General features: G+C 39.7%; 1 protein-coding gene and 1 pseudogene across 1 annotated transcript in view; one reads left to right on the top strand and one right to left on the bottom strand.

Moving 5' to 3' along the window:
• Window positions 1-26,373, bottom strand: part of LOC150000978 (teneurin-2-like) — a 68,404-nt gene that overhangs the window by 16,005 nt on the left and 26,026 nt on the right. The gene's annotated exons all lie outside the window — the stretch shown is intronic.
• LOC150000979 (TATA box-binding protein-associated factor RNA polymerase I subunit D pseudogene) lies at window positions 1,773-2,519 on the top strand (annotated as a pseudogene).

Raw genomic sequence — 26,373 nt, 5'->3', positions numbered from 1 at the left:
CATTATTAGCTACAAGTCTAAGAAAAAGATTGCAATTTTTTAAAAAGCGCCATTATATCTTTTGTCATATATATTGTTGCTATGCAGACCCTTTGTCTGGCAAGAGAAAATCACTCCTTAAATTAATTCAGAACAGAAGCCTAAAATCCTATAAGCCAAAAGGCTATAGGGAGTAACACAGGCAATGGGGAATGATTATTATGGAAAATGCATTTAATAAATAAATGTCTTCCAAAAAAAGAGGACCATGCAGCAGAACTTTCTATCAAAATAAAACAAAAATAGGTTGAAGAACAAATGAAGATGAAGATTCAATTTATTCTTGCATATAAGTTTTTAATAATTATCTGCTTTCCTGAAAAAGATAAAAATTTCAAAAAAGGTCACATAGTTTTCCACGAGATCATATTTTGTAAATTTAAATGACTTACATAGGCTAAGCAGTCAACACAAATGAGCTATGCCAGCCAGCGTAGAGGGCATTAAGGAGTAGTGGGGCCTGCAGAAAAAGGGACGAGAGTCTGCTAAGGCAGCTAGTATTCAGAGCCAGTAGATTTCTGCCTCAAGGAGGTGAAACTCACAGTGCCAGATCTTGCAATTTTTCTAGAAAAACCTGAAATCTAGATTTTTTTTAAAGCCAATATATAAATCATGGCCAAAAAAATGTAATTCAAAAAAAAGTGCAGTCCAAATAAGAAAAGGTCTCTGGGCGGTGAGTCTTTAGTCTCTGCTCTAGACTTTCTATAGTGATCATTTAAATAAGCATTCATTAATAAAAGAATGGAGAGCATAAAAAGCTTAAATCAGAACATGCTGACTGAGGAAGGAATCCCAAATTAATCTCCTCCAGCCTCCATCATTAATCCCTGGGGATTCTGTTGAGAGCCTGCAGGGAGTGAAAAGCACCTGCCTAGAGCTGTCCCTTCCCAAAGCTGTTCTGCTTTTTATTTAAATAATGATTGTGGGCCAGAAAACTTCTGAAAACAGGTACAGAGGACCACATTTCAAAGTGGAGAAAGCAAGCTGTTCACCACCAATTCTCCCAACAGCGACTGACCCAAGGCTCAAGATGTCGCCAAGTTTCAGCGTCACATTGTTGTCTAACTTCTATCTAGAGATTCAGCTTGAGAATTTCCTGTCCACCAAAATTAGTGTTCCTCTTTCCATGGTATGGAAGCGCGCCTAGAAAGTGGCTGCCTACCATTCCCCCTCCCCAGTGCATCTAGATCAGCTTGTGTGTCTAGTTCTTCTCCACCGAGTGCAGCAACAGTGAAGTGTGTCATTAAAGCACCAGAGAGCCCACAAATGATGCTACTCCATGTTCTCTTTCCCTGGCGACACGGGAGAGAGTGACAATGACAAATTCAAGAGGCGGCACCAGCAGGTGAAAGAAACCTGAATGTCAGAGTCCCCACCTGGAGGTTATGGACCTGGTCATCAGCATTACTGGTTTCTGACTTCACAGGAATGAGAGGTTAATTTTGGCTGTGGTTCATCTTTTATGTGTATTTGGATTTCCTTGTCCTACCAGTTAGATTTACCCAAGATAACACAGCTGATATTGAATTTTTGGCAACTGTGTTTTATAGGAAACCTACAAAACTACGGGATCCAAAAGACAAAACTGACTTCCTGTTGAGAACTTGTATAAGCCAGTAACTGCCATTTAGTCGGACCTATTGTGTATTAAGTGACCGAGAGGAAGAGGAAATTACAGGACCCACTGAAAGACATCAAAGTGTTCACAAGGGAAGCCTGAACTTGGACTTCTCATGCGCACAGGTGCAGAAGTGGGTGGTGTCACCTGTTGGAAGGCTCAGATTGGTCGGCCTATCAGAAAATTTATTCATTCACTTGAAATTGTTCAAGCAACAGTCATCCAGTGACCCATCTTTAGAACCAAAATCAATGACCTTAAAGGCTATTTGTGAAAGATTCAAGGAAAAGAAACGTACAAAGAGGAAATATAAGCCAATAGGAAGACCAAGGAAAAGACCAGAAGGGAGGAAAAACACTAGGTCACAAATAAATAGAAAATAATTTAAAGATTAAAGACCTCAGTTCCCATTTTTAGAATTGGGGAATGGAAGGAAACCATTACCTTGGGAAAAAGTTTAATCTTTGAGCAAGCAGTGGCAAGAGAAATGTTCAACTACCTTAAAAAAACTGAAGTATGAATACCACCTCAAGGAATCTTTGAAACAGGTGAATGCTAGTGAAGATTCAGAAAGAGACAACCTTGATAGTTGTAGATACAAATACTTGATGATGGATCTATCTTTCCAACCGAAGAGTCAATGGTAGAGGAAGAGGTTGCAACAGATCTTGAACCTGATGAATGTGATATCGAATTGGTGGAGAACAAGTATGTTATACTAAGTTCTGAATTATCAAAGAGGATGCATGTATACTTAGAACAAGAATATACTGAAGAAGCTGTTTTATCTAGAAAGAGAGTATCAAAGTCCAAAAACATTGGCCAGAAGATAGAAGGGCCTGAAAAGGAGATAGGAATATGAAAGCCAAGGGTTTTCTTCTTGAGAACAGAATGTCTGGACTTAAAGGTATTTGCATATCCTGAAGATCTATACTAGTCTAGGGACTGACAGTTTCGGAGTGAATATGATTTGAACTTACCCATGTTTAGAGGGTATCTGACCCTGAGAAACCAGGCAGGTCCATCTGTTCTGATCCTAACAGTGGCCCAAAAGTAAATTGCTTGAAGACACTGGGTCCAATGATTACAGAACTGACTGACGTGACAACTGGATTGAGTGAAAATTATTTTAAATAGGGATGACAACTCAAAAATTGAGGAGGAACCAAGGCAGTGGAAGGATCGTCGTCGTCGTCGTCGTCGGCAGCCGTCCGTCTCGAGAGACGATGGTGTAGCTTCTTAAGAGTCTATCTGCACCGCCGAGAATGGCTATGCAGTCCGACTCGGGAGTGACACGGTATCTGTCTCCTCCCATGTTGAAGGAGGAAGGATCAGAACATGCAAAATTCCTTAAATAAAAATTTATTAACTTTAAGTAATTATGTCTGCCACACACAATAAAAAATTCTTTACATTTTTTTGTGGAAAGTCAGAAACAAAAAAGAAAAAAAGCAGAAACTCAAACTCAGAATTTGGCAGCTCCAAAGAAGTTCTCACCATCATGCACTAATTTCTCTTGCAATGTCACAAGGTGGAGTCTGAGATTTTAATAAAACCCTTACCTCTCCAAATTGATAAAATTTAGCACCATTCTGATATGTCAGCTGTTAATCTCTAATTATTGGCACAATGAATTTTTTAAAAAATTGAGTGACACAAATAACTCCAAATAAAAATTTTAACATAAAGAAGCAACTGGTCAATGTGTAATATTATAATTTGTATTTCAATACCAACAATCTTATCATTTAATAATAGAGTATTTTTGAGATGTTTTCATACATATGAGAAAAGAGAGGATAACATAAATTGTTTACTATGAAAGAAAATAACTATTACATAAGTTAGCATCAGTAAACAGTAAGGCATCAAACACTAGTACAACCCTAAATAAAGAGAGACATGCTATGCATATATGTATATATAAATATACAGGGGTGGACAAAAGTAGGTTTACAGTTAATACAATAGAATAATTATATGAGTTATAATAATTGATAAATGGATAATCGGATAATGAACTGTTTTGCATACTCAGAAGTATAGACCTACTTTTGCCCATCATGTATATGTGCACATATTATGTACATGATAATAACCAGAGATTTGAGAAATTAGAGAAGTGAAATGCTATATACACACACAAGAATAGCAAGATGAATCTTTGATCAGTTTCCAACTTCTGTTAAGATTCGGCTCAGATTCAAACTGGGGGTAACTGTGTAACACACGGCAAAGGGGCTTTGGAATCAGACAAAACAAAGTTCAAATTCTCCAGCTTCTTAACTTTAGGATCTTGTGTAAATTGCCTGGCTTCTCTAAATTTCAATTTCCTCACTTAAAAAATAAGGAAAATAATATCTACCATATTCAAAATATAGACTAAACTCCACATCCAAGGAAACTAAATCTATGCTCTTTAAGAGATGAGCATAAACCATCATAATATTAATTATAACCATTAACCAGTTGTTGTCTGGGACAGCAGCGGAGAGCAAATGCACTTGAGAAATTCTTTGGGGATGATAGAAATGTTCTAAAATTGTACTGTGGCTGTAAGTGTACCACTCTGATAATTTACTAAAATTAATGCACCTTTACACTTTGAATGAGAATTTTATAATTTGTAAAATATAACTCAATAAAGCTGTTTAAAAAATTAAGCTGGTTATATGCAAGCATTTCTCTGCATCTACACTGGAAAAAAAAAACAACAAAAACCAGCATTAACTCTTAAGAGTTACAGAACATGGAATAGACTATTTAAAGCTAATCTACAATTATTGTATTGTAAGTTGCAAGGAGAATTATGGTAACATTGTGACTTCTATTTTGATTCCATCACAAATTTAATGGCTAAAGTATGCCTAGAATAATAGGTATTCATTAACCTTTGTCTGAACATCATGAAGGCACAAGCACCCTGGGATTAACACATTCTACGCTACCCACCAGGGTGAAACGAATAGCCTTTCTAAGAATAATTCTGTATCACAATACTTGTCTGTCTCGAGGTGTTTTAATCCTCTAGACTGAGAACAGTTTGATTAAACAGGCAGCACAGAATTGTGCATTCCTTCCGCCTCAGTCTAGGGAGGGACAGCTGTCTGTCACATCTCTGCCCTCCGCCCACAGTCCCGGGAGGACGGGGGAAGCAAGCTGTCTCCAGGACAAGCACTCCCCTGAGAATCGCCGGCTCTTCCCGGCCTGCGGCTCGGTGGCAGTCATTTCACTCACTCGGTCTATTAGCCCTTTGACTTCCTCCCTTTGCACTGAAATATAAATATAACGCTTAAGTAAATGAGGACTGCTGTCCCCAAAGATATTTCAATTAAACACTTGGAATCCTCAGGAACGGTACCTAGGGAGATTCCCAAACAGCGCTGCAATTTGTTATGTATTATTAAGTCTGGCTTCGGATTGTAAATCTCTCTTTTTTTTTTTTTTCTTTACATGTTAGCTGGGGCTTTCAAAGAACAGCCTTCCATATGAGTTGAACAGTTTTTTTTCCAGATTCTAAGCAGGACAAGGTAATGGAGTTATTCCTGAATAACGAGGCGACCCTGGTCCAGTTTAACAGGCAGATGGGAAAATCTCTGGGCCTGCTCTCAGAGTTTGCAATGGAAGACCCTTTCCCCTCTTCTCAGAGTGAGCGGAGGACATTAAGGAGTGCTGAATGGTGCTGGGATGGAGTCTGCTGGGTAGGGTTCTGTGGTTCAGCCGGCCCTCCCCGCAGCATCGCAGGCATGAGAGCTAGGTACCGCAATTTATGCTCCACGAGGGGGTATTTTGTCTATGAACTGGGTCTCTTCAGCACCCATGGCCATGCTGGGTATATAAATAGAAGGTTTGGCATAAATAAATGCGAATGGCTGAATGGAAGGAAGGAAGAGAGGGAGGGAGGGAGGAAGGGAGGAAGGAAGAAAGGGAGGGAGGGAAGAAGGGTGGAAGGAAGGAAGGAAGGGAGGGAGGAAGGGAAGGAAGGAATGCAGGCTTGGATAGAAGTCCTTGAGAACTAGGCCAAGTCCTTCAGTTCCTCTTCTGCCAAAATTTCATAAAACGTGTCCTGGGGCTACATTTACTGTTGCATTATTTTGGAATAATTTACTTAAGAATCAGATATTTGCTAAAACTCATGTTACGCTTTTCTTTTACTGATTATTTGTTTTTTGCTCTGCGTTCTTCAGCTGAATTAAATGATTAGAGCTAATCAGATTATATTCAGAGATGAGAAAATAAGTTTCTTCTCAAAAAAAAAAAAAAAAAAACTAAACTAAAAACAAAAAACAACACTATAGGGCCATCAGGTTGCCAAATAACACTCGCTCCTACGTTGAGAATCTATGATTCATCCTTTTTTGATTTGTCCAAATATAGTTTTTAAAGAAATTCAGGAATATTAGCTCCTTTCCAGTACTGGGGTTTAGGCCAATTACTTAAAATAATATTAATAAAAAATTTAAAGGCCATTGAAAAACTCTTTCAGGATTTCTTCTTGAAATTTTTGACACTTACTTTGTACTTTAGACTATAGTATATGTTGAATGGTACATTGAAAAACAGAGTATATTCTAAAGCTCTATGTAGTGCACTATAATGTCTATTGGTCAAAAATGATTAACAATGTTTTTTCTTTATATCCTCATTTCTACCAATGGCAACTATTATTCTCCTACTAAAGAAGCAGCTTCAAATACTCAGCAAATAAAAAGAAACAATGGAAAGAAAATATAAATACATCCTCTTTCTTTAATGCCAATTTCTTTTCTATTAGCTGCATGTGCTCATGGTCTCAAAACACAATGGATGCATAAATGACAAATGATTGAATGTGAGTTTTTGATATTTCTGATGACACTTTTGTCCCCTAAAAATGAAGCTATGGGCTCCCCAGCACTCATACATGGGCTGATGCCACCACGGCCACCACCGATGGAGGGCAGGCTTGTGAACACAGGTTGTCACACAGCAGGGATGGCGGCCCTCGGTCCCCTGCAGGCCAACCCTTTGCTCACCTCCTGGAGCTCTCAGTGATTCCTGCTTTTGAGTCACTGACGCCAAAGCCAAGAGAAACAGCTCGTAGGAACCGGTTCTTATGTCTTCGGTAAAATGCTGATCCACAATACAGCAGGAAGATGCCTAAGACAGCTGAACTTCTCTCTTTACACTCAAGTGAGGCTGCATTTCCTGTCCTGTCTGTCAGGGGCTGGGACACCAGGAAGACACAGGAGACTTGCGATGGGCTGATTTTGGAAGCTCAATATGGGCACATGGGCCTGCTATTCATCTTTATGTCATGGCCGCAATGCTCCTTCTCTTTCTGGTAGCCTAGGGGTTGAGAAAGCCTGCTCCCCAAAATTAAAAAGCAGACGTGACATCTCTATTCCCTTCACGTCTGGTGTGTCCCGTCTTCCATGATGTCCCACGTTGTCACCAACCCCGAGAATCAGAAAGAGGGGAGAGGGAGGAATGAGAAATGGAGTTACGAGCTAGGAAGCTCCTGGCCGATGGCTAGAAAGGCGATGCACTCACATTAGTGGCTTTCTTTGGGAAACTTTGCTTTCGTTTTTAAGATCGCTCCAAGGGATACGTTCTTAGTGAACCATCCAAAGAAGCCTACTTAGCCGTGCATTCTATTTTCCTTTACCTAAGTTAATGTCTTCTTGTGCATTTGGGTTCCAAGCAGAGATGACGTTCTTTTCAGTTCTGTACAATGAGTTTTAGGTAAAAATAGAAAATGAAATTTAGATGGTCATGCCCTCAACCACCAAAATGCTCTGCTGCATCAAGGTTTCATCTCTCCGCAATTATATGCATAATATACGTACATATTTATAAGTTCTTGAAGTAGTTAAACTTTTTTTTTCTGGATGGAATCTGCATCCCACATTTTAATTCCAGTTGTAATTAGGCAGCTGCATAAATAAATCAGCTTAGATAAGTCATTTTACTCAATATGAAGATGATTCAGTTCAAGGATAGTTTTTTTAAGATTCCTTCCAGGTCTAAAATGAATATATTTTATGATGAAAGTAATGTCACAGTACAATAAGTATTGTTTGCTTCAGTGGAATTGTCACCCCATGCCCCGTGACTTCCACTGCAACAGGACATTTCTGAGACATCAGTCAAAGATGTAACATTGTATCATGGAGCTTAAGAAAAATGAAACCAAAATATAGTCTCAAATGACTAATTAGTGAGCATTTTATGTCAAGATACAAACTCCTTTCATTAATTTATTTTTAAAGATTCTGGAGATGCATTGAGCTCCCAGTTCTCGTTGGTTTTCTGATATTTTCCTCACACCTGAGTAGACTGAGAAAAGCTATGTTCTCTTGAATTATAAAAGAACAGCCTTTTTTAGGCAGTCAGATCAGTCTGATTCTAGAGGTCCTAGGAGATAAAGCGAACCAGCTGGAAGCCGAATGTAAAGTTCATATACTACATAAATGGGAAGGGAACAAAAGATGAAGGGAAGCCCTTTATGACAGGTCACATACTGCCTCCACACTGTGTGGCGCAGACAGCAAGCTCTCTGGGGCCAACAGGTGTGACAGCCAAACCAAGACAGAGAAGGGGCGATGGTGAATCACACCCAATTTTCATTGCTATATACTATTCTCCAAACACAAACAAACAAACCAATAAATAAAGGAAAGACAGAGGGGAAAAAGAAAAGAAAAGAAAAGAAAAGGAGGGAAAAAACAAAACAAAACAGGTCCCATGGAGAAATGACTGATTTTAGGGCAGAGGCTGGGGCAGAAAATATTATCGTCAGTCCTCTGTAGCCACGGGTGTCACACACCCACAGATTCAACACACCAGAGACTGAAAAGATTTGAAAAAAAAAAATCAGAGAAAGTTCCAAAAAGCAAAGCTAGATTTTGCCACACACCCAGCACTATGCTGAATCCATGAGAATGAACTGATGTGTGGGCAGGCTCTGCTGAAGCCTACATGCAAAAATGGCCTAGAGGCTCCTAGAACCAGCCTGCCTATGGCTACTGAGAGGTGATTGTATACGAGAGCCTGGGACATGTGCATGTCAGAAAGTAAAACAGTACTCAAAGCAAAAAACAATAGGCCACCGCAATGGGTGTACACCCAAGGAACCCAAGAGCCAACTGAAAGAATTCCCAGTGGCCAATTTGTATAAATTTGAGCAACAAAATAAATAAAGTTGTACTGGCATATAACCCAAAGTATAAAATAAATATCCACGAGTCCCCGCTAGTAGAAATTAATAATTAATAAATAAACGTGAAGAATGGTAAATCTCACATGCAGAAGAATTCCCAATCATTTCTGCAAATCTAAACTCAATGACGTGAAACCTAACTCCTCACTCTCTAAGTGTGAGTGGCTTTCTTTTAAAAGTTTTGAAAGAAATTTGTGCATAATTATTTTCTTTTAAGAAATACATGATGGAAAGGAGACAAAAAAGAATTAACTTCACAGTGGAGAAACTGGAGAAACACTCCCTCAGTTAGGTGAAGATTAGGGTTAATATCAACAGGGGTAAGTCATGTTGACAGAACACACCTTTGGTATAATATGATACCATGAGAAAAGTACTTTTACCTCTATCGCCCTCCCCCTAAAAACATCTCCCCACCCTAATCAGGAGAAAAAATATCAGACAAATCCCAACAGAGGCACAATCTACAAAGGACCTGACCAGAACTCTCCAGCACTGCCAAGGTCATCCAAAGCAAAAAGAACTCTGAGTAACTGTCACAACCAAGAAACATCGAAAGAGACATGTCTACTAAGTGTAATGTGCTATTCTGGCTGGAGTCCTGGGACCGAAAAGAACATGTGGAAAAAATGGAGGGAAATAAAATAAAGTATGAACTTCAGTTAATGATAACGTATCAATATTGGTTCATTAGCTATGACAAATGTCACGTACTATTGGAAGATGTTAATAATAGGTAAGAATGGCTATGTGGGTATACAGGAACTCTGTATTATCTTTGCAATAATTCTGTAAATCTAACACTTTTTAAAATTTAAAATTGTTCTAAAATAAAGTGTTTATTTTAAAAATTTTGTCCAGATGTGTTCTATAACCTAATTCCATCCAGAAATAAAAGAGAAAAAAGTGATAGAAAGGGGGAAATTATCAGAATTTAGGGCAATGATCTGGGGAAACTATATGGCAAAATGTGAATTTTATTGTTTTTTTTTTTTTTTAAACCACAGTTAAATTAACCAAATAATGTCCCAACTGTTACTTTGCCCCAAGCACAAAAACCATTCTTGGATTGAGATTAAAAAAAAAAAATCTACAGCCTCAATTTCAACAATAACCCTCAGACACACAATTAGTCTTCTATGGAATTTAAGGCAAAAGGTTTCTTCAATCATCTCTAATGGGAAGTACTTCATAAAAGATGGTGCCCTGTCTCCGCATTAATCACTTAATGGCAAAGTAGAAACCAGATGAATGAAATGCCCTCAGAAAATCAAGGAACAAACATAAAAGTGTTTTTTTTCTTTTTTTTTTTAAGGAAGCAGTCAAATTTGTTCCTTGTTAAAACAGGTAGATGATTCAGTTTAAACGTGACAAATAAATAAATCTAGTAGTTAACTTTAATATACTATCTCACCAAATATCCTGGCATTTTGGAGGAAAAAAACAAACAAAAATCCCCACAAAACACCCTAAAAGAGCATTCAGCAGCAGAAGGAAGAGAAAGATCATGTATCCTTAGGAAAAACCAATGACTAACAGACACTGAGTTGAAATAACATTTTACACTCCCCTTCTCTGACTTTATAACATAACGTGGAAAGAAAACCTAAACTCCACAGTGAAACTAGAACAAGTCACAGGTGCGCCTGCCATGGCTTGTTCGCGGAGAAACAGCTGCACACCGATTCTTTATCTAAAGCTAGACCCACACAGCAGCAGCAGGGCCCTGGGAAGCACGCTGACAGTATCTTCAGGGATGGGCTCACATCGAATAAGAATCAGTGGCGCGTCAGCAGAGGGAGTGGGAAGGAGCAGAGATGGGAAGTGACAGCTGAGCAAGCTCCCATTTTTACTCCCTTCTGACTTGTCTCTTTTAGAACCTTAAGTAAAAAAAAAAATTTAAAGCCTATGCAAGAAAACTTTAGGGTATTAATCTTGATGACAATTACTAACAATTTTTAGAGCATTAAGTTTAATGATTTGTTAATATAAATAATATGGTTTATGCTATTGTGGCATCAATCCAAACTTTTCTAGGCACCAAATAATTTTGAGCGCCATCCCCAATGTTTATATTCAACAAGTTTTTAAAAATGGATATTATGTGCTATGGACTGAATTGTGTCCTCCTCAAATGCACATGTTGAAGCCTTAACCCTCTGTGTGATTATATTGGAAGCAGGCCTTTAAGGAGATGATTAGGACAGAATGAGGGTGTTAAGGTGTTGACGACCTGGCTGGTACTTTTTAACGGGGATGGGACACCGGAACTCTCACTCTGCCATGTGAAGACACAGAGAGAAGGTGGATGTCTGAAAACCAGGAAAAATGTCTTAACCGGACCCCAGCCATGCTGACATGATGATCTCAGGCTCCTAGCTTCCAGATAGCGAGAAAATAAATTTCTATTGTTTAAGCCACCCAGTGTATGGTGTTGGGCTGTGGCAGCCCAAGCTAATACATAACGCAGGCAACTTAGTGTGGCCCCCAAATAATTGGGCTCTCTTCCTACAAGGTGCTTTCTTAACCTCCTTTAGAAGTGGGAAAGCCACATGGTATATCTTAGTCAATAAAATGTCAGCAAGGGTGACATCTGTCAATTTCATTGAGTTTTTAGTAAGAGAGAGGGCTTGACGCTCCATATCTTTTTTCCCTTTCTCTGTAACCTGTAGCGTTTTAGGTGGTCAAGTCTTCATCATCTGAGTGTCTGAGTGGGGAGCAAAGTCCCTATCAGCCCACAACGCGCTTGTAGTGTGAGTGAGAAATAAACATGAGTTAAGTCGTTGGGACTTTCCATTGTTCAAGTTGATACAGCCACCTTAGTGCTGCAGCAGGAGAAAAAGTAAAGCAAGCGAGCAAACAAATTAAAAAACCTTCAGTTCTAATGCGGGGGAAAAAGGAGAAGCAGAAAACAGTAATAAGAACAATCGTTGTAACGCTCTGCTAACGCCCACTGAGCAACCATGGTGGGCAAGTGTTACAGGTACAATAATAAGGAAAAACGTGTTAACTTTTATACCAATGTGATTACAAGATTGTCCCACTGATTTGGCAGTCTGCTGAGAAAGCACAAAATTTAATTAGATGCTTTAACATTTTATTAAAAACATCTGTTCAGATCCAAGATGATTTTGGAACAACATTTAGGTTTCATCGAACATTGTTTAACATAATGTGCAAAGTCTGTACTTGATTTGTGTTAAAACATCCCAACACATATTGAGATTGGCACTTGCGACTGGTCATATTTTGGTGGTGAACCCTTCATAAGGTGAGCTCTATTCCTAAGGCTGGCATTGGTCTCATTCTTCACCGCCACTCCCTGATGTCACCCCAGCACTGTGAACAATCCAACTTTCTCTTGACCACAACAAATGACATCGAGTGTTCACCCAGCGGGCCTCCTCTGCTGTGGGGCTCTCACTCCCTCCATCACCATCTGGGTGATCACTGCTTGCTCCATGACAATCACCTCAAATGTCAATTTCTGTGCAAAATCTTGGTCAAAATCTCCAGGAACAATTATTACTTCTTTCAGAGTCCCAAATCGCTTTATGGAGATCTTTATTGTAGCCCTTATTCCCCTTAATTACAATTTAACTGTTAATGTGTCTGTTCATTGTATTATGAATTCTAAGTGGGCTAAAATACCTCACGTATTGTATTATGTAACTATAATATACCTGCTGAATGATTGGGCAGAAGTGTCAAATTAGAAACTATTTCTGCCTAAAAATGTTCAATGCTTTAAAAAGGTGAACAATTATGTTTATAATGCTTGACTATTTTTCTCAGTCATCAAAGGGAAACAGATTATAAACATTTTTGCCTTCGATTTTCCTGTTTCTGCTTCATGGTTATAAAGGCTACCATTACAGGAAGTGTAGGTACACCGGCATTTAAGTTTGCTGGACTATGCTTGGTAACAGCTGATTAGAAAGACTATAAGGAGCCTTGGAAGTCTTTATAGTTCTGTCTCAATTTCTCTTTGCAAACTCTGACATCTGATTTATATTCCTTAGGTAATAAAGGAGCTTCCTTCAACTTTCTTCACAGCCAGGCTACCAGACATCTTCTCCGGTCTCCATCACCACTACCCCTGTGAGCAGGAACAAAAGCAAAAGCCAGGGCCCAGATGGCCTTTTCAAGCCTTGCATCAAAGGCCGTGGCTGCCTGAGCGTGGTGCACACTGCATGCAGCTCTCCTATAGCAGGGATGGGCCAGATCTGCTGGCGACAGCGTGAGGCCAGCAGACACAGAGAAACTACAGATTACTGCACACACCCCCTATTCGGGACCCCCCACTCTGACAAAGAGAGCAGACACCAGAAAGACCAACATCAGATAAGACTGGGGAGAGATTGTTGTGGGCGTGAGTAGGTATTTACACGTCTGAGTTGGGGAGAGGGGAGGGAGGACCCGAGACACTTCAGGAGGCAGCACTATACAGAGGCTAGCCTTGGGAAGACAGGGGCTTTGAACTAGACTCTGTCCCTTACTGGCTGTGCATTTCAGTAAGTTACTTAATCTGACAAGCCTTCGTTTCTTCATTTCTAAGTGTCGGGGGGACTCTCATTAGATCCCCGACAGGGTTGCTGAGGGGATTTAGTGAGAAATGTTGAACATAGCTAGTGGCCCATAATTCATCTCTCACTCCCATCAGAGCTCACATGTTATTAGGCTCCTCAGAGTAATACACGGGATCAAAGTCTTTTTTATTAATAATAATCATTGGCAATAAGCTAGCTTCTTATAATAGTTTGATTTGTTGTGCTATTAGGGGATCGGATTTAGAGAGTAAAACTCGAGGCTTGGTTAAACCTCTCAGTAGTTGAATTACCTTTCACAAGTCAAACTTTCAGCTTTAGTTTCTACATTTTTAAAATGGAGAGGCTAGCCCTGGCTAGTGTGGCTCAGTGGATTGAGATTTGGCATGTGAACCAGATGGTCACCAGTTCGATTCCCAGTCAGGGCACATGCCCGGGTTGCAGGCCAGGTCCCCAGTTGGGGCCGCATGAGAAGCAACCATACGTTGATGTTCCTCTCACTTTTTCCCTTCCTTCCCCTCTCTCTAAAAATTAATAAAATCTTTAAAAAATAGATATTTAAAAACTCAAATAAAACAAAGGGGCTAAAACAACTGCTCTCCTCTGTAGCAATAATATTTGAATCTCTAGGATGAACCAGACTTCATCATGCTGTACACAAAATGCCGTGAGGACGGCGATGGGCGTGGAAGTGAGAAGGTGTGTTCGCACACAACTGTCCTAAGCAAATCACAGCAGCAGGTTGCTAGCCAGTCCCGTTAACACAGTCAGGCCTGCTGCACAATAACCTCAGAGGCTCCAGTTTGGCAACACGCATGAGTTTTTTTTTTGCAATGAAACTTGAATTGAATTTCGATTCAACAATGGCTTTGTCACTTTCCCCTCCTGTTAGACTTTAAACCTCCGAACCATCCAAAAATTCTGGTTTCAAAAGATGAATATGGCTTTGGCGACGATTGTAAAATGCTTGCATATCAGAACCTGAATTCAGTAGCCCTTTACTATACCAGGAGAATTTGCTGCTTCAAAAAACAAGACCGGCAAAACCAGGAATGTGTCATAAGGGGGCGGTTACTGCCAAAATGCGATGATGTACTTATAGCATGCTGACACCACGTTGACAGCTTTGAGTGAAATGACAAGAACAGTAAAAGAAAGGAAGAAAAAAGGAAGGGAGGAAGAAAAGGGAAAGGAGGGAAGCAAAAGAAAGAAGAGCGAGTTACTAACGGGGAATTCCTAGAATAGCAAATGCACACTGTCTGCTGGGCCAAGTCTAAAAGGTACCACTTAACTCTGCTTTTCAAAGAAAGAGGTGGGCTCATGCAGATATTACTTAATAATTCAATACCATTAAGTCCAAAAATGAATTTCTTTTTTTTAAAAAGAGGAACTATTTTAATATTAACATGGAAGGCATATTTTAAAATTCCTCCGGTACTGTTAAGGAATTTTAAGCAAGTTTCATTGCCCTGTGGTATCCAGATGGCAACCACCGATCTATTCAAGGTCAGTTTTGTTCTAAGTTTGGTTATGAGGTGGGGGCCAGGATCGGACTTCCTGGGCTAGAACCCAACTGCACTATTGCCTGTGGACTTCAGCAAGCTCCCTACCATTTCTTCAACTCAGTTTTCCCATTGCCAAAATGGGGATAATAAAAGTATTCTACAACATACAGTTTTGATGAGGTAATCAATGAAACAATTTATAGAAACCATTAACACAGTATCTGGTAGAGAGTAAACACTCAATATAAGCTATAAATATCAGTAGGAATCATATTTTAGTATTTTTATATGCTATTATTTGGTTATAAAATAGGCACACATATCAACTCACAATCAGACATAGACAAGGTAACCTAGTCAATATATCACTGACTTAATGACTTCGTTATAACTGCATTGAAGTAATTTCTCTAACACTGTGGCTGTACAGAGTGAAGCCAAGCTAACCACTGGATTTATGAGCCTAGAAGGTATATCTTGAGAGGTTGACACAGATTTTCTAAATCTTCTTGATTTCCTAAGAGGCCCAATTTATTCCAGATGTGCTGTTTAGAGACCTACTTTTAAAGATATGCTTCTCTCTCCCTGAAGGTGGATTCACATCGCTCACTTTAGAGTAAAGGGGGCAAGAACACCGACCATATTCACACCAACCACAAACTAGGAAACAGCGACTCTAATCTCTTCTTTCCCACTGGAAGTCCTGAGCCCAGTTCCAGTGCTACCATTTTCCCCAGTCCCAAAAGAATATGCCCCATATTATGTTACCCAAGGCCACAGGAAACAGCAAAAATTACAATATTCTTTGAAATTATTTTTGAGTTGTAAGACTTAAAAAAGTTAGGAGGGAGGCTTTCTGATCAAGTTGTCGAAAATAGTTTCTAATAATAAAAAGGATAAAATATTTACAGTAATAATAACAGCTACTATTTAATAATAATGACAAAAATATTTGCAGTGATAATAGCAGCTACTACTTAATATATACTAGGTATTGCTTTAAGAAGTTTATGTAACTGCTATCTCAACAAACAATATTACCAGGTGATAAGACCATCATTCCCACTTCATACATGAGCAAGTTGATGCGAAGAAGAGCATAAGTAGTTCTTGGGATTCCTAATAATTGGAGTTCAGTCTAGTTCTCCTCTTCCTCAGGAAAGGCTTCCTCCAATTATTTTTCCTCTCTTCGTCTATTTTAGTTACAGCCCGTATCGCTGATACAATATTTCTCTGATCTTCATTAATGACTTATGGAAACCTGTTGGAATTTCTATTACAAGTCCCGTTGTCTCTGGGGCTTAAATTCACAACCATTTCTTCCTCATCTCCTGCTCCTTACCTGGTTTTGCCCTTGTATATGAATATAATTCAGAAGATCGCTTAGCCTCCTCATTTTGGAACTCAGCCATAACGCCTACAATGCAGTGTCTTCCATTCCACGTGGAGTATCTCTATAGAATACTATTATTTTACTATAGTATGTAGGACATAAAATATACAAGATAACAGACTGAACCAACGATCCTCAAAGACTATTCCTAAGTACTCAAATGTTCAGTGTTTCTATTTTCATTGCTGAGTTAATTAGTTTTTTTTTTTTTCCTTGTGATTAGAGTTTATGAACTCAATCCAGTGCAAGCAAATAAAATACTGCCCAGGATATTCCTGAAGTGATCGGTCACGTTAAGAATCCCAGGGAATGAATGCATGCTCCTCGTGGGAACAAAACAGGGCAAAGCCAAGTGTCTGGGGCCAGATAAAATGAACTCCCGTCTCCTGCCCCGTCCCCCGTGACACGGAAGCCTCTGGCTCGGCTGTCACAAAGCTGCTCTCCAGGGAACAAAGCCTGTTTCTGCCCAGGCGGGAGCAGCTACCAGTTTAGAAACACTCACCAGGATTCAACCCCAGCTCAGACACACGTATGGCAAAGGAAGCAATTGTGACCAAGAATAGCAGGAGCTACCCATACAAATATAGAACAAAAACATAAAAAAGCATAAAAGGTATTGATAATTAATTGAAAATGCCGTAAGGAGACCGTTGCTAAATTGAGGGGGGAAATAAGAGTCTCAACAAAGACAGGGAAATGCCGAGGCCATGAAAGCGAAGGCCCCAGCTCCGGGGACAATGACAATTGCAACACCCCGATCTTTTCCTGTAATTATGATTCTACTTATCCATCTCCGATGCACAGAAAGCTTGACTGGATGGGGGGTGGTTTCATGGCTTCATGCTGGGACTAGAGAAGTAAGTTTGAACAAATTGCCCATTTGTGATTATTTAAATAAAACATCATAATTGTAATATGTTGGTCGATAAACGCAATTTTTTTCCTTCTTTTTCCTTTGTAGAAGAACAATACACTAAATGCTATCTTGATTTTTTTTTTTACTGCATTTCTGCAAATACTGTATTTAATGCCAGGTGCCCCCTCAATTTTACATTGTAATGGGCTACATAAAAGGAGGAGTAAATGCACTGGGAGCTGTTTTCCTCGCTACTCAGGCTCTGACAAATCATTCACAACATTCTCTGCCTGGGCATTGTCTTCTGCGATAATTATCTGCAGCTTGACTCAGGGGCTCCCACTTAACGGGCCTCACTTTCATCACATTTATTTCAATTGCGGTTCCCTTATATAGACACGTTGGCCATCACTGTTTTATTTTAAAATATGTCTTTTATATTTATATATACGTTTTCATAGATATGCCTTATTTTTTAAATGGAAGAGGTTCTCCTCATCAACTCTCAATAAAATATTTTCTCTTTTGCTCCCCCAAAAGAAAAAGATAGCTTTTGATTACTTTAAGATGACAGAGCTTCCTGCTTTGAAAAGAAACCTTTCTCGGGCATGACTAAGGAGGTTGAGCGCTCACGTCGTGACTTCCGTAGGCATGTGTATCCTTTGAGAAAAGGCCAAGGGCTTGGTCTTATTTCCCAAGGCACCATCTGCCTACATTTAGATCTGCAAAGGGTCGCTAATTTATCGGACTTTTCAGCTGTAGGACACAGATTTAAAAAATAATAATTTCTTATTTTAAATGGCATTGAAGTAGAATTAAACAAGTTATTTTTGCAAAATAGATAAGTTAATAGATAATAAATATAATGTATGGCTTAAGTGTCTACACATTACAAAAGACTTAAAGAAGAATGACATACATAATCCCTGCCCTCACAATTAAGGGGGAGACATAAGATATAAATACATAAACGTTAAATTTCAAAGCTGCTGTGGATCCCAAGTGCTACAGAATTAAGAGCAACTAGAAATGATGGTGGGTGGTAGAAACTGCACTCTGCTGCAAACTCCCAGGCTCTCAGATTCAAAGCCATCTAACTCAGCCACTCTTTTAGTTGTGGGTCTTCTTGGGAACCACCTGGTGAGTGGCAGCCCTAGACGTCCATGGGCACCCAGACGCTGCTTGAAGCTCTCCTATGACAGGGAGATCACTTCCTGTTAAAATTCATCCCTACCACACTTTGAAAGCTGTTCCCTGTATTGAATTGGAATCATGTGTATATCCTGTCTCCTCCTCGGAGATAATGCAGTTCATGATTATGTGGTTAAGAGCATGGAATCTGGCATCAGTCGGGGTCCAAATATGGACAACTCTCTGGTGTCCTCTTCCCATGGTGCTCTTTTGTACTGTAAGGTAACCATGTTGAGAAAGATTAAGCGACGTGATCAAGGTCACATGTCTGGTAGGTAACTGATAGTAACATAAAAACAGATTAGCGTAAATAGTCTGAAAAAGTTTCAAAAGTTTTAGCCAGGACAATGATAGGGTTTCTTTTAGAATAAATAGCACTGAATAAATATCATAGATTGATATTCCAAACAATCAATGGACTCCAATGCTTTGTGAGAAATTAAGGATATGAAAAACTAAATAAATAATCTTTAGGAGAAAGAAGCTTACTGAAGCCAATAGTGGTCACTGCTACAAGAGCCCATGATTTCCATCCCCCATATCTTCTTCTCTTTCTTCCATTTCCATTTTCAAAACTGAAGTTTGGACATGTGACACACACCTTAGAGCTGGAGTGACTCCGTAATTTCCTGACATATTTTTCCTAGTTTCACCATCTACCGACTCATACTGCCTTCTTCCCACCTTTCCCAAAATTTTTAACATAAGGACTTTCTAATGAACCCCAAATATCTATAGAACCATGTCCAAACATGGTGGTAAGCTTCAAGGTTCTTCTGATTAGCCCCAAATCTACCGACCCCTACCCAGCCTCAGTGCATACTGAGAGGGCTGTTTTCGCAAGGCAACAATAAACTCAACGCCTGATATATTCCAAGTGGTTAAGACACTTGAGCCATCATATAGCAGCATTTATCCTGGAAGGCCCTGCCTCCTTCGGCAGCTATTGTCATTTGATTATTCATTCAACCAGTATGTATTAGATCATTATTCTAGGCACAGGGGTATGATGGCAAAAAAACAACATTTCTCATGTAGTTTACATTTTAGTGGGGAGATGAGAAAAAGTAAAACAAAATAAAACACGTATTTTATTACATATTGATAAGTTATAAGAAGAAAAGTAAAGCAGAGAGAGAGGATAACGTGCATTGCAAAGGACTGCTTGGACATTTAGACAGGTGACCAGAGAAGACCTCACCGTGAAGAAGACATTTGAGCCAATAATTACATAAAGCGAAGGACTGCTTCATACATAGGAAATTCCATCTAGAAGGACCAACAAAGACAAAGAGCAGGAGGTAGAGTGTGATTGTCCTGCATGAATTCTGTAAGGAAGTCGGGTGGCGGAGTCTAATCAGAGTAAGTAAGGAGGATGCTAGCAGGAAAATGAGTCAGATTTAATGTGGCATCATGGCAGTCAAGGGCGTATAGGTCATATGGAGGATTTCTCCTTTTTCTTTCAATGATATGGGGTGGAAGGGGGCATGGAAGGGTCTTGAGCAGAGGAATGAAGCCGATTTCCCTAAGAGGTTCACACTTGATGCTGCATCAGGATAAGTCCAAGGTTTTGGCATGACCAGTTGGAAGAAGGGAAATACATCACCCCACTGCCTCCAGTGACTGTATGTGGAAAGCTTTTAAAATCCATCCCCTTTTTTGCCTTCTGTACTCTCACTGTCTTAGCCCAAACCACCATCATTTCAAAACCTCATTTAACACAATACCATCATAACTGGTATTCCAGCATCGACTCTGGTCTCCATTCAATCCATCTGTTTTGCAGAAATTAAGATGATTGTTTAATCATAGGAAGCCCTACAATGCCTTACTTGAGTCCTTATGACCTGCCATCTCTTACTCTGTCTTGCCGCTTTCTCTCCAATATCATTTCTCTGGTCTTCTAACATATTCTAGAACTCTCCTCATCTCTGGACCTTCATACACACTTCCCTTGACCAAGAAGCCAGCCCTTTCCTTGTTCTTTGGAAATGATAATGCCTTCGCTTCCTTCTGATCTCAGCTTTAATGGAAGTGTCTCGGGGAGGCTTTTTCTGACAGTTCTGTGTAACGTGCGTCGCTCCCTGTTCTTCTATTATTCAGTGTTCATTCATTCAATCATTCACTCACTCATTCATTCATTCAAATGATATTTATTAAGTGCCTTTGTACTAGATACTGTCTCAAGGGCCATTTTTGGTCCCCACTGCATTTGTTCCAATTTGTGACTGTATTTCATATTTAACCCCTGCCCTCCCAACTAGATTCCAAACTGCAGATGAGCAAGAGCCATACGTGTTCTGTTCAACACTATATTCTTTCTGATATGTGGCAGGTGACCAAAAATATTTGCAGAATAAATAAATAATGTTATTCAGAACTTGCTGGTTTTCCCTTTAGGCTTCCACTATAGAAGTTATGTTATTAACATTTTATAGCATAGGCGATTATAAATAGTTCTTTTCTCGATAGCACACAGCTTACTTGAGACAGAAATTATTTCTTTACCATTGTACCTTTCAGAAGGCCTAGCTAGGAGTTCTGTGACTGTAATTAGTTTTGAGTTGATGACTGGGTAGAAATTTGGAGTTTTCCCCAGCATCTCACATGAATGTATCTTAGGAGACTTGACTTCATTTTAAAAGGGGATGTAGAAAGTTACTAAGATTCTCGGTCAGTTTAACAGCCAAGTGGGGGCACTGTTCATACTCAAACCAAATGGCTTCATTAGAACACCCAAAATGCCAACAAACTCATGCCGCGAAGCCAACAAGCTCTGTGCGGCCTCCGTCACCAGACTGCTAGAACAAGTCCCTTCTCTACCCATAAAGGTCCAGCCACGCTGGCCTTCCTCTAACTCGGAGCTTCACGGGCCGCGTTCCCTCTCAGGCCTGTGCACTAACTATCCCTCCTGTCACCTGAACCCCACAGGCTTCTGTTCCTCCTTCAGCTTCCAGTTCAATGTCACCTTTTCAGAGACGCTTTTGCAAAAAGCTCTGCGTGAAGAGTCCTCTCCCCACGCGCCTCTCAGGCGTTCTGTAAGTGATCCTTATAACTTTCTTATTTTACACTTGCCACTCACAGAAATTATCGCATTTATTTATTTACAAGTCCACGGCTGATCTCCGCACTATAAAATACAAGTCCAGTATAGCACAAATTTCGGTTTGTAACTGCTACCTTCTATGCCCAGAACACTGGTACATCATTGAAGGTGCCTAATAAATACCTGTAGAATGAATGAACTAATGTTTACACAATTAAAATACTCCCCTGGCATTTATTAGGAACAGTTGCCCAGTGCATAGCTCTTGAATGACGTGTAAGCTAAAATCTACCAGATGTAATTAAGATCAAAAGTGGAACAGCTCCCTGTTCGAACCTGGAAGCCATGTCAGCCTCCATGTATCAGATTTCATTCAAGGAAGAAAGGAAATTTTCTGGGGTTAAGGGTGCTGGACTCTAATCTGAGCAATTACTTACTCATTTTCCAGAATTGGACTTTCATTCTCTCTGGGTCTCCAGGAGCTAATATACTTCCTGGCTCATGGAAAAATCTACAATAGATGCCTGTTGAATTGATTGAAATTAGAACAAAAACTGACACTAGGACATTTACTGCCATAAACTCAGCATCACTCAAACTATTTTTAAACCATATTTACTTATTTATAAGTATCATTTAAATAGATGAATATAAATTCTTGTCGGCTAATTTCCAGTGATTTACTGAAATGCTGTATTTAAAAATGTCAAGTGGCCATTAGCAGTAAACCTTCAAGAATTTATCTGCCATAATATTCCTACTTAAATATTGTCATTGCGTTATTTCATTTTATTGGTTTATTTAAAAAAAAAATCTTTCTGAAATCATTGAAAGTTTTTAGCAATTTGTTCTCAGTTTCAGGTGATTAAAATACCCGAGGCAGAAGCGGGAAAGAAAATGCTCTGCAGACTTACTGAAAAGTCACCTCGTTGCCAGTAGAGTCTACTGGACCCAAGCTTACACTTGAACGAGACCAAAAGGCACAGTTTGTGGCATTTGCCACTTGCAGCCAGGTTAGGCCAAATTCAGTCCATCTGGACCTTTCCATAGAGTTCGAGGGAAGTCATTTGGCATCTTACTAAGTTCACCCTGTTTTCTTTAATTCAGTCATCTTTCTTAAGATCAACTTACAGGGTCAGAGAATACCTGTATGATGAATATCTTAAGGCATCACACATAAAACTAAAAACACTTACAGTCATATTTATTTCTATTTCTGTAGCCTTTTCTTTGGTTGTACCCAAATGCATTGTAGCCCAAGGAACAATCTTTCTAGAAAGAGGGGTTTAACCACCTGGGACTATTTAGTGTTTCTATATGGGGCAAGAGAAAGATGGAATCGTATATACTCCCACATTTGCAGTTCAAAATTTTATGATCAAATGGGCCTTTCCTTGGGGAAATCTCATGACAAGAATTATTAGCTCAAAATATGTAGAACAGACCATTTTGGAAAAAAAATTAACCACCCTCCTTTAAAAGGAGACTTAATTGTTGAAGAAGGATCACATGTTTCTGAGGAGCACAAATTCTAAAGTAGACTGTGATCATATTTCTCTGGCTGCAATGCTATTTGCAAATTTTAAATATTAACGACAGGGTATTTCCCTCCTAGAGTGCATAATACTGTCTCTCTTCAAAATGAGTTGTGTGACTGAATTGCTGATGAAAGCTATGAGGGCCTCGTATAATGACAATCACTGATTGAGCTCCTACAATGGGCTAGTCACTGTATTCAGGACTTCACATGCTCTCTCTCTAATCTCCACCACAACACTTCAGGGTACACATTCTCTTCACAATGAGGAACCCAGGGTTCACTGTTGGGTGACTGACTTGTTCAAGGTCACAATGCCACGAAGGTCACAGTGAAGAGGAGTCCAAGCTCTGATCTCATACCCTTCCTCCACCCAAGGTTCTCTAAGTCCATCTTACATCAGAATAGTCACGTGGGCTTGTCAAGAGCCAGATCACTGAGTTTCTGATTCAGCAGGTCTTGGGTGGGGCCTAATGTACATTTCTCTTAAGTTCACAGGTGATAACCTTGCCGGTCCCAGACCACATGCTGAGATCTACTGTCTAGCATCCTGCTCTCTGTTAGAATGTAAACCCTGCTAGTAAAGCCAACTGAATATTAGTCTTATTCCAGAAGGTTTATGTATACTTTTTATGAAATTTAAAATAAATCAACATAACATTTATCAAAATATTTATAGATGTTATTTCTGGATATCAGGCAATTAAAATTTTCTTTAGGCTCTTCTGAATTGTTTGACTTTTAAAAGATGAACACATAATTTTTATTTTTAGTGAATCAAAGGCTGATTGCACTTCAGAAAAAAATAAAACCACAGATATTTCTCAGAAATATGACATTTCAGAGGTCGCAGCATCTCAACACTTTTTCTAAGGAGAAGACTCAAATATTATATACATACATAATCACCACACAAACATATCCTTAAGTACGATACAAAAGTAAAAGCTTGCCCTAATTGGTGTGCTGAGTGAGTTGGGTATTGTCCTACAAACAGAAGGGTCACCGGTTCAATTCCTCATCAGGGCACTTGTCTGGGTTGCTGGCCAGGCCCTTGTTGGGGGCATGCTAATCAATGTTTCTCTCACACATCAGTGTATCTCTCCCTCTCTTTCTCCCTTCCCTCTTTCTAACAATAAATAAAATCTTAAAAAATATAAAAAATAAAAGCTTCATTTTTTTTTTTTTTTTTTTTTTAGCTAACCCTAAGTTGGAAAGATTCAAGTCCCAATTCTGCACCAGTGGCTTACGTGACTCAGCCATGTCCTGTCAATCCACTGTTTCCCCTCTCAGTGGCTCTGGCTGTGCATTCAGAGCACGGGGCTGGGACCATCACATCTCACAGTTAAAAGACTTTTAAAAGGCTAGATGGTCTCGAATGCTCAAACCAGGGGTGTACACTTCACTAATAGAAATTGCCCTTGCAGGATTTGAAGGAGAAGAAGAGCAAACATCAGGCGCCTTGTGATCTGAGGGTCTTTTGAGATGAGACCAGAATGACAGAAGGGTGCTCAGCCAGGAGGTGAAAGGTGCAGGGCCACCTGACCGGGATCCCTCTGCTGCACTTCTGCATTTTTAAGTGATATCATGTTACATAATGATAGCGCATGGCCGTCTGTGTTCTGAAAATTATGCCGGTGCAAGGAAACACCCTAGAATTTATGAAATGCTTAGTGCATCTGTCACCATGGCCTCTGGCCCAAATCAAAGTGATCGGAGCTATTAAGATGATTTCCCTGTTTAGCTGAGTTTTACAGACTATAGTTCTGAAGTCAATGGAAGATGACCTACTAATGGTGTTTAATGGTTCTCTCAACACATTGTGAAGTACCTTGAATGACCCACTGGTTAAGTACATAAAAGGAAAATCCCAGCTTTAACCATTTAATCCTTCATTTGCTCTTGTGCTTCTTTCAGACAATGGTGTTTAATTTCAGCCGTCAAGGAGGAACGGGGCGAGTAAAAAAAAGGGAAGGATATGGGAATTAAAACATTTTGAGCACTGGGCTCAACATTTGATATTAACCATCGTGTTTGATCTTCACAGCACTACAGAGGAAGGAACTATTATCCCCATTTTGCAAATGAGGAAAGAGCCCACAGAAGTTGTGTAACTGAGGTCACAGAGCCCACGAGTCACACAGCGTGACCTGAATGTGATCTATCTGAATCTAGCGGCTGCTTCCATGATGTTTCCCAGGGGGAGAAATTCTGAGATTATGTCTCCATGACAAAGGTGGTTCAAAGGTCAAGACGAGACCCTAGGTCCACTGAGGCTGAGACAGGACACACAGTGGTCCCTTCGGAGATGATATTTGGGTTTTGTTTTTCACAACTACGTTTTGGCACTTACATAAATGATCGCCATGCAAATCAAAGGGAGTCAAGAAAATGTAAAAAACTAATGCAAGAAATTCAAGGTGCAGGCAGACATTAAGGAGAAACAAAGAAAGAAAAATTTGAGCAGGGGAAGCTACTTACAGCTGAAATACAGGACAGAATAACACAAAGTTGGTGTGAAGAAGAGTCACTTGGCCAGCCTAGTTTTAGCTGCCTTTATTCCCTTCCACCACAGCAAATGACCTAATCACTGGCCTAGAAACAAGTTGGCCCATGAACCTAAGTCAAGGAAAGTTAGAGCAGACCAATTCCCTGCAGAGAAGTTGCTCACCCCAGGAGCTGGTGACAAATTCTGTAGGTGGGGGAAAAGGGTCTCTGCTAAACACAAGATTAGCTTCAATATCACTTCTGGGGACTCTCTACCTATCAGCCTTCAGATAGGAAATGGGAAAAGCAGACTCCAGAGAGAGAAACCTCAAGAATGATACCCATTCCCTTCCCCATCGTGGCCTGAATGCCCCCAAATGTCCTCTTCCTTTTTTGTCTATTTTGATTCATCGGCCAAATAAATCCGTTTGCATCTGACTCCTGGATTAAAAGTTCTTCATTTTGTGAATATGGATCATATGTAGAACTTTAATATAATGTCCAGCGAGGACGGTCAATTGTTTAAACTAAAAATCTTTTTGACTGACCTGACAATTTTTGTAGTCTGTTCTTGTTTACAAGAGAGTTCATAGGAAAGTGTATTATTTCAGGGCCCCTAAATATTAAAGAGAGTAAATGCTCTCTCTCCTAAGGAAGTGAGTTAAAACACAAAACAGGGTATCAGCATTGCAGGTGTATTACAGGTGTGTTTTGATCATTATAGGAAGAGGTCCCCTCTAACACTAAAATGTATACTCAAAAATGAAGCTCTGAACATCCCTGTAATGGATATTGTTTCTACATGGCTAGGCCCTGAATGATCTGTTTAATCACCCACCAGAAAGGAAGACAAGAATCTAAGATGAGCTTTAAGACAGGATTCATCTGCATATTTGAGAACTGATCTACTCAGGTGTTTCCTGAATGAAGTCTATTTCTGCTTTTCAGACCCA

The sequence above is a fragment of the Furipterus horrens genome, unplaced genomic scaffold (genome assembly GCF_987537825.1).
Source record: "Furipterus horrens unplaced genomic scaffold, mFurHor1.1.pri manual_scaffold_10, whole genome shotgun sequence".
NCBI classification, from domain to species: Eukaryota; Metazoa; Chordata; class Mammalia; order Chiroptera; family Furipteridae; genus Furipterus; species Furipterus horrens.
The sequence above is the reverse complement of the archived record's forward strand: the minus strand, read 5'-3'. Positions and strand labels throughout refer to the sequence as shown.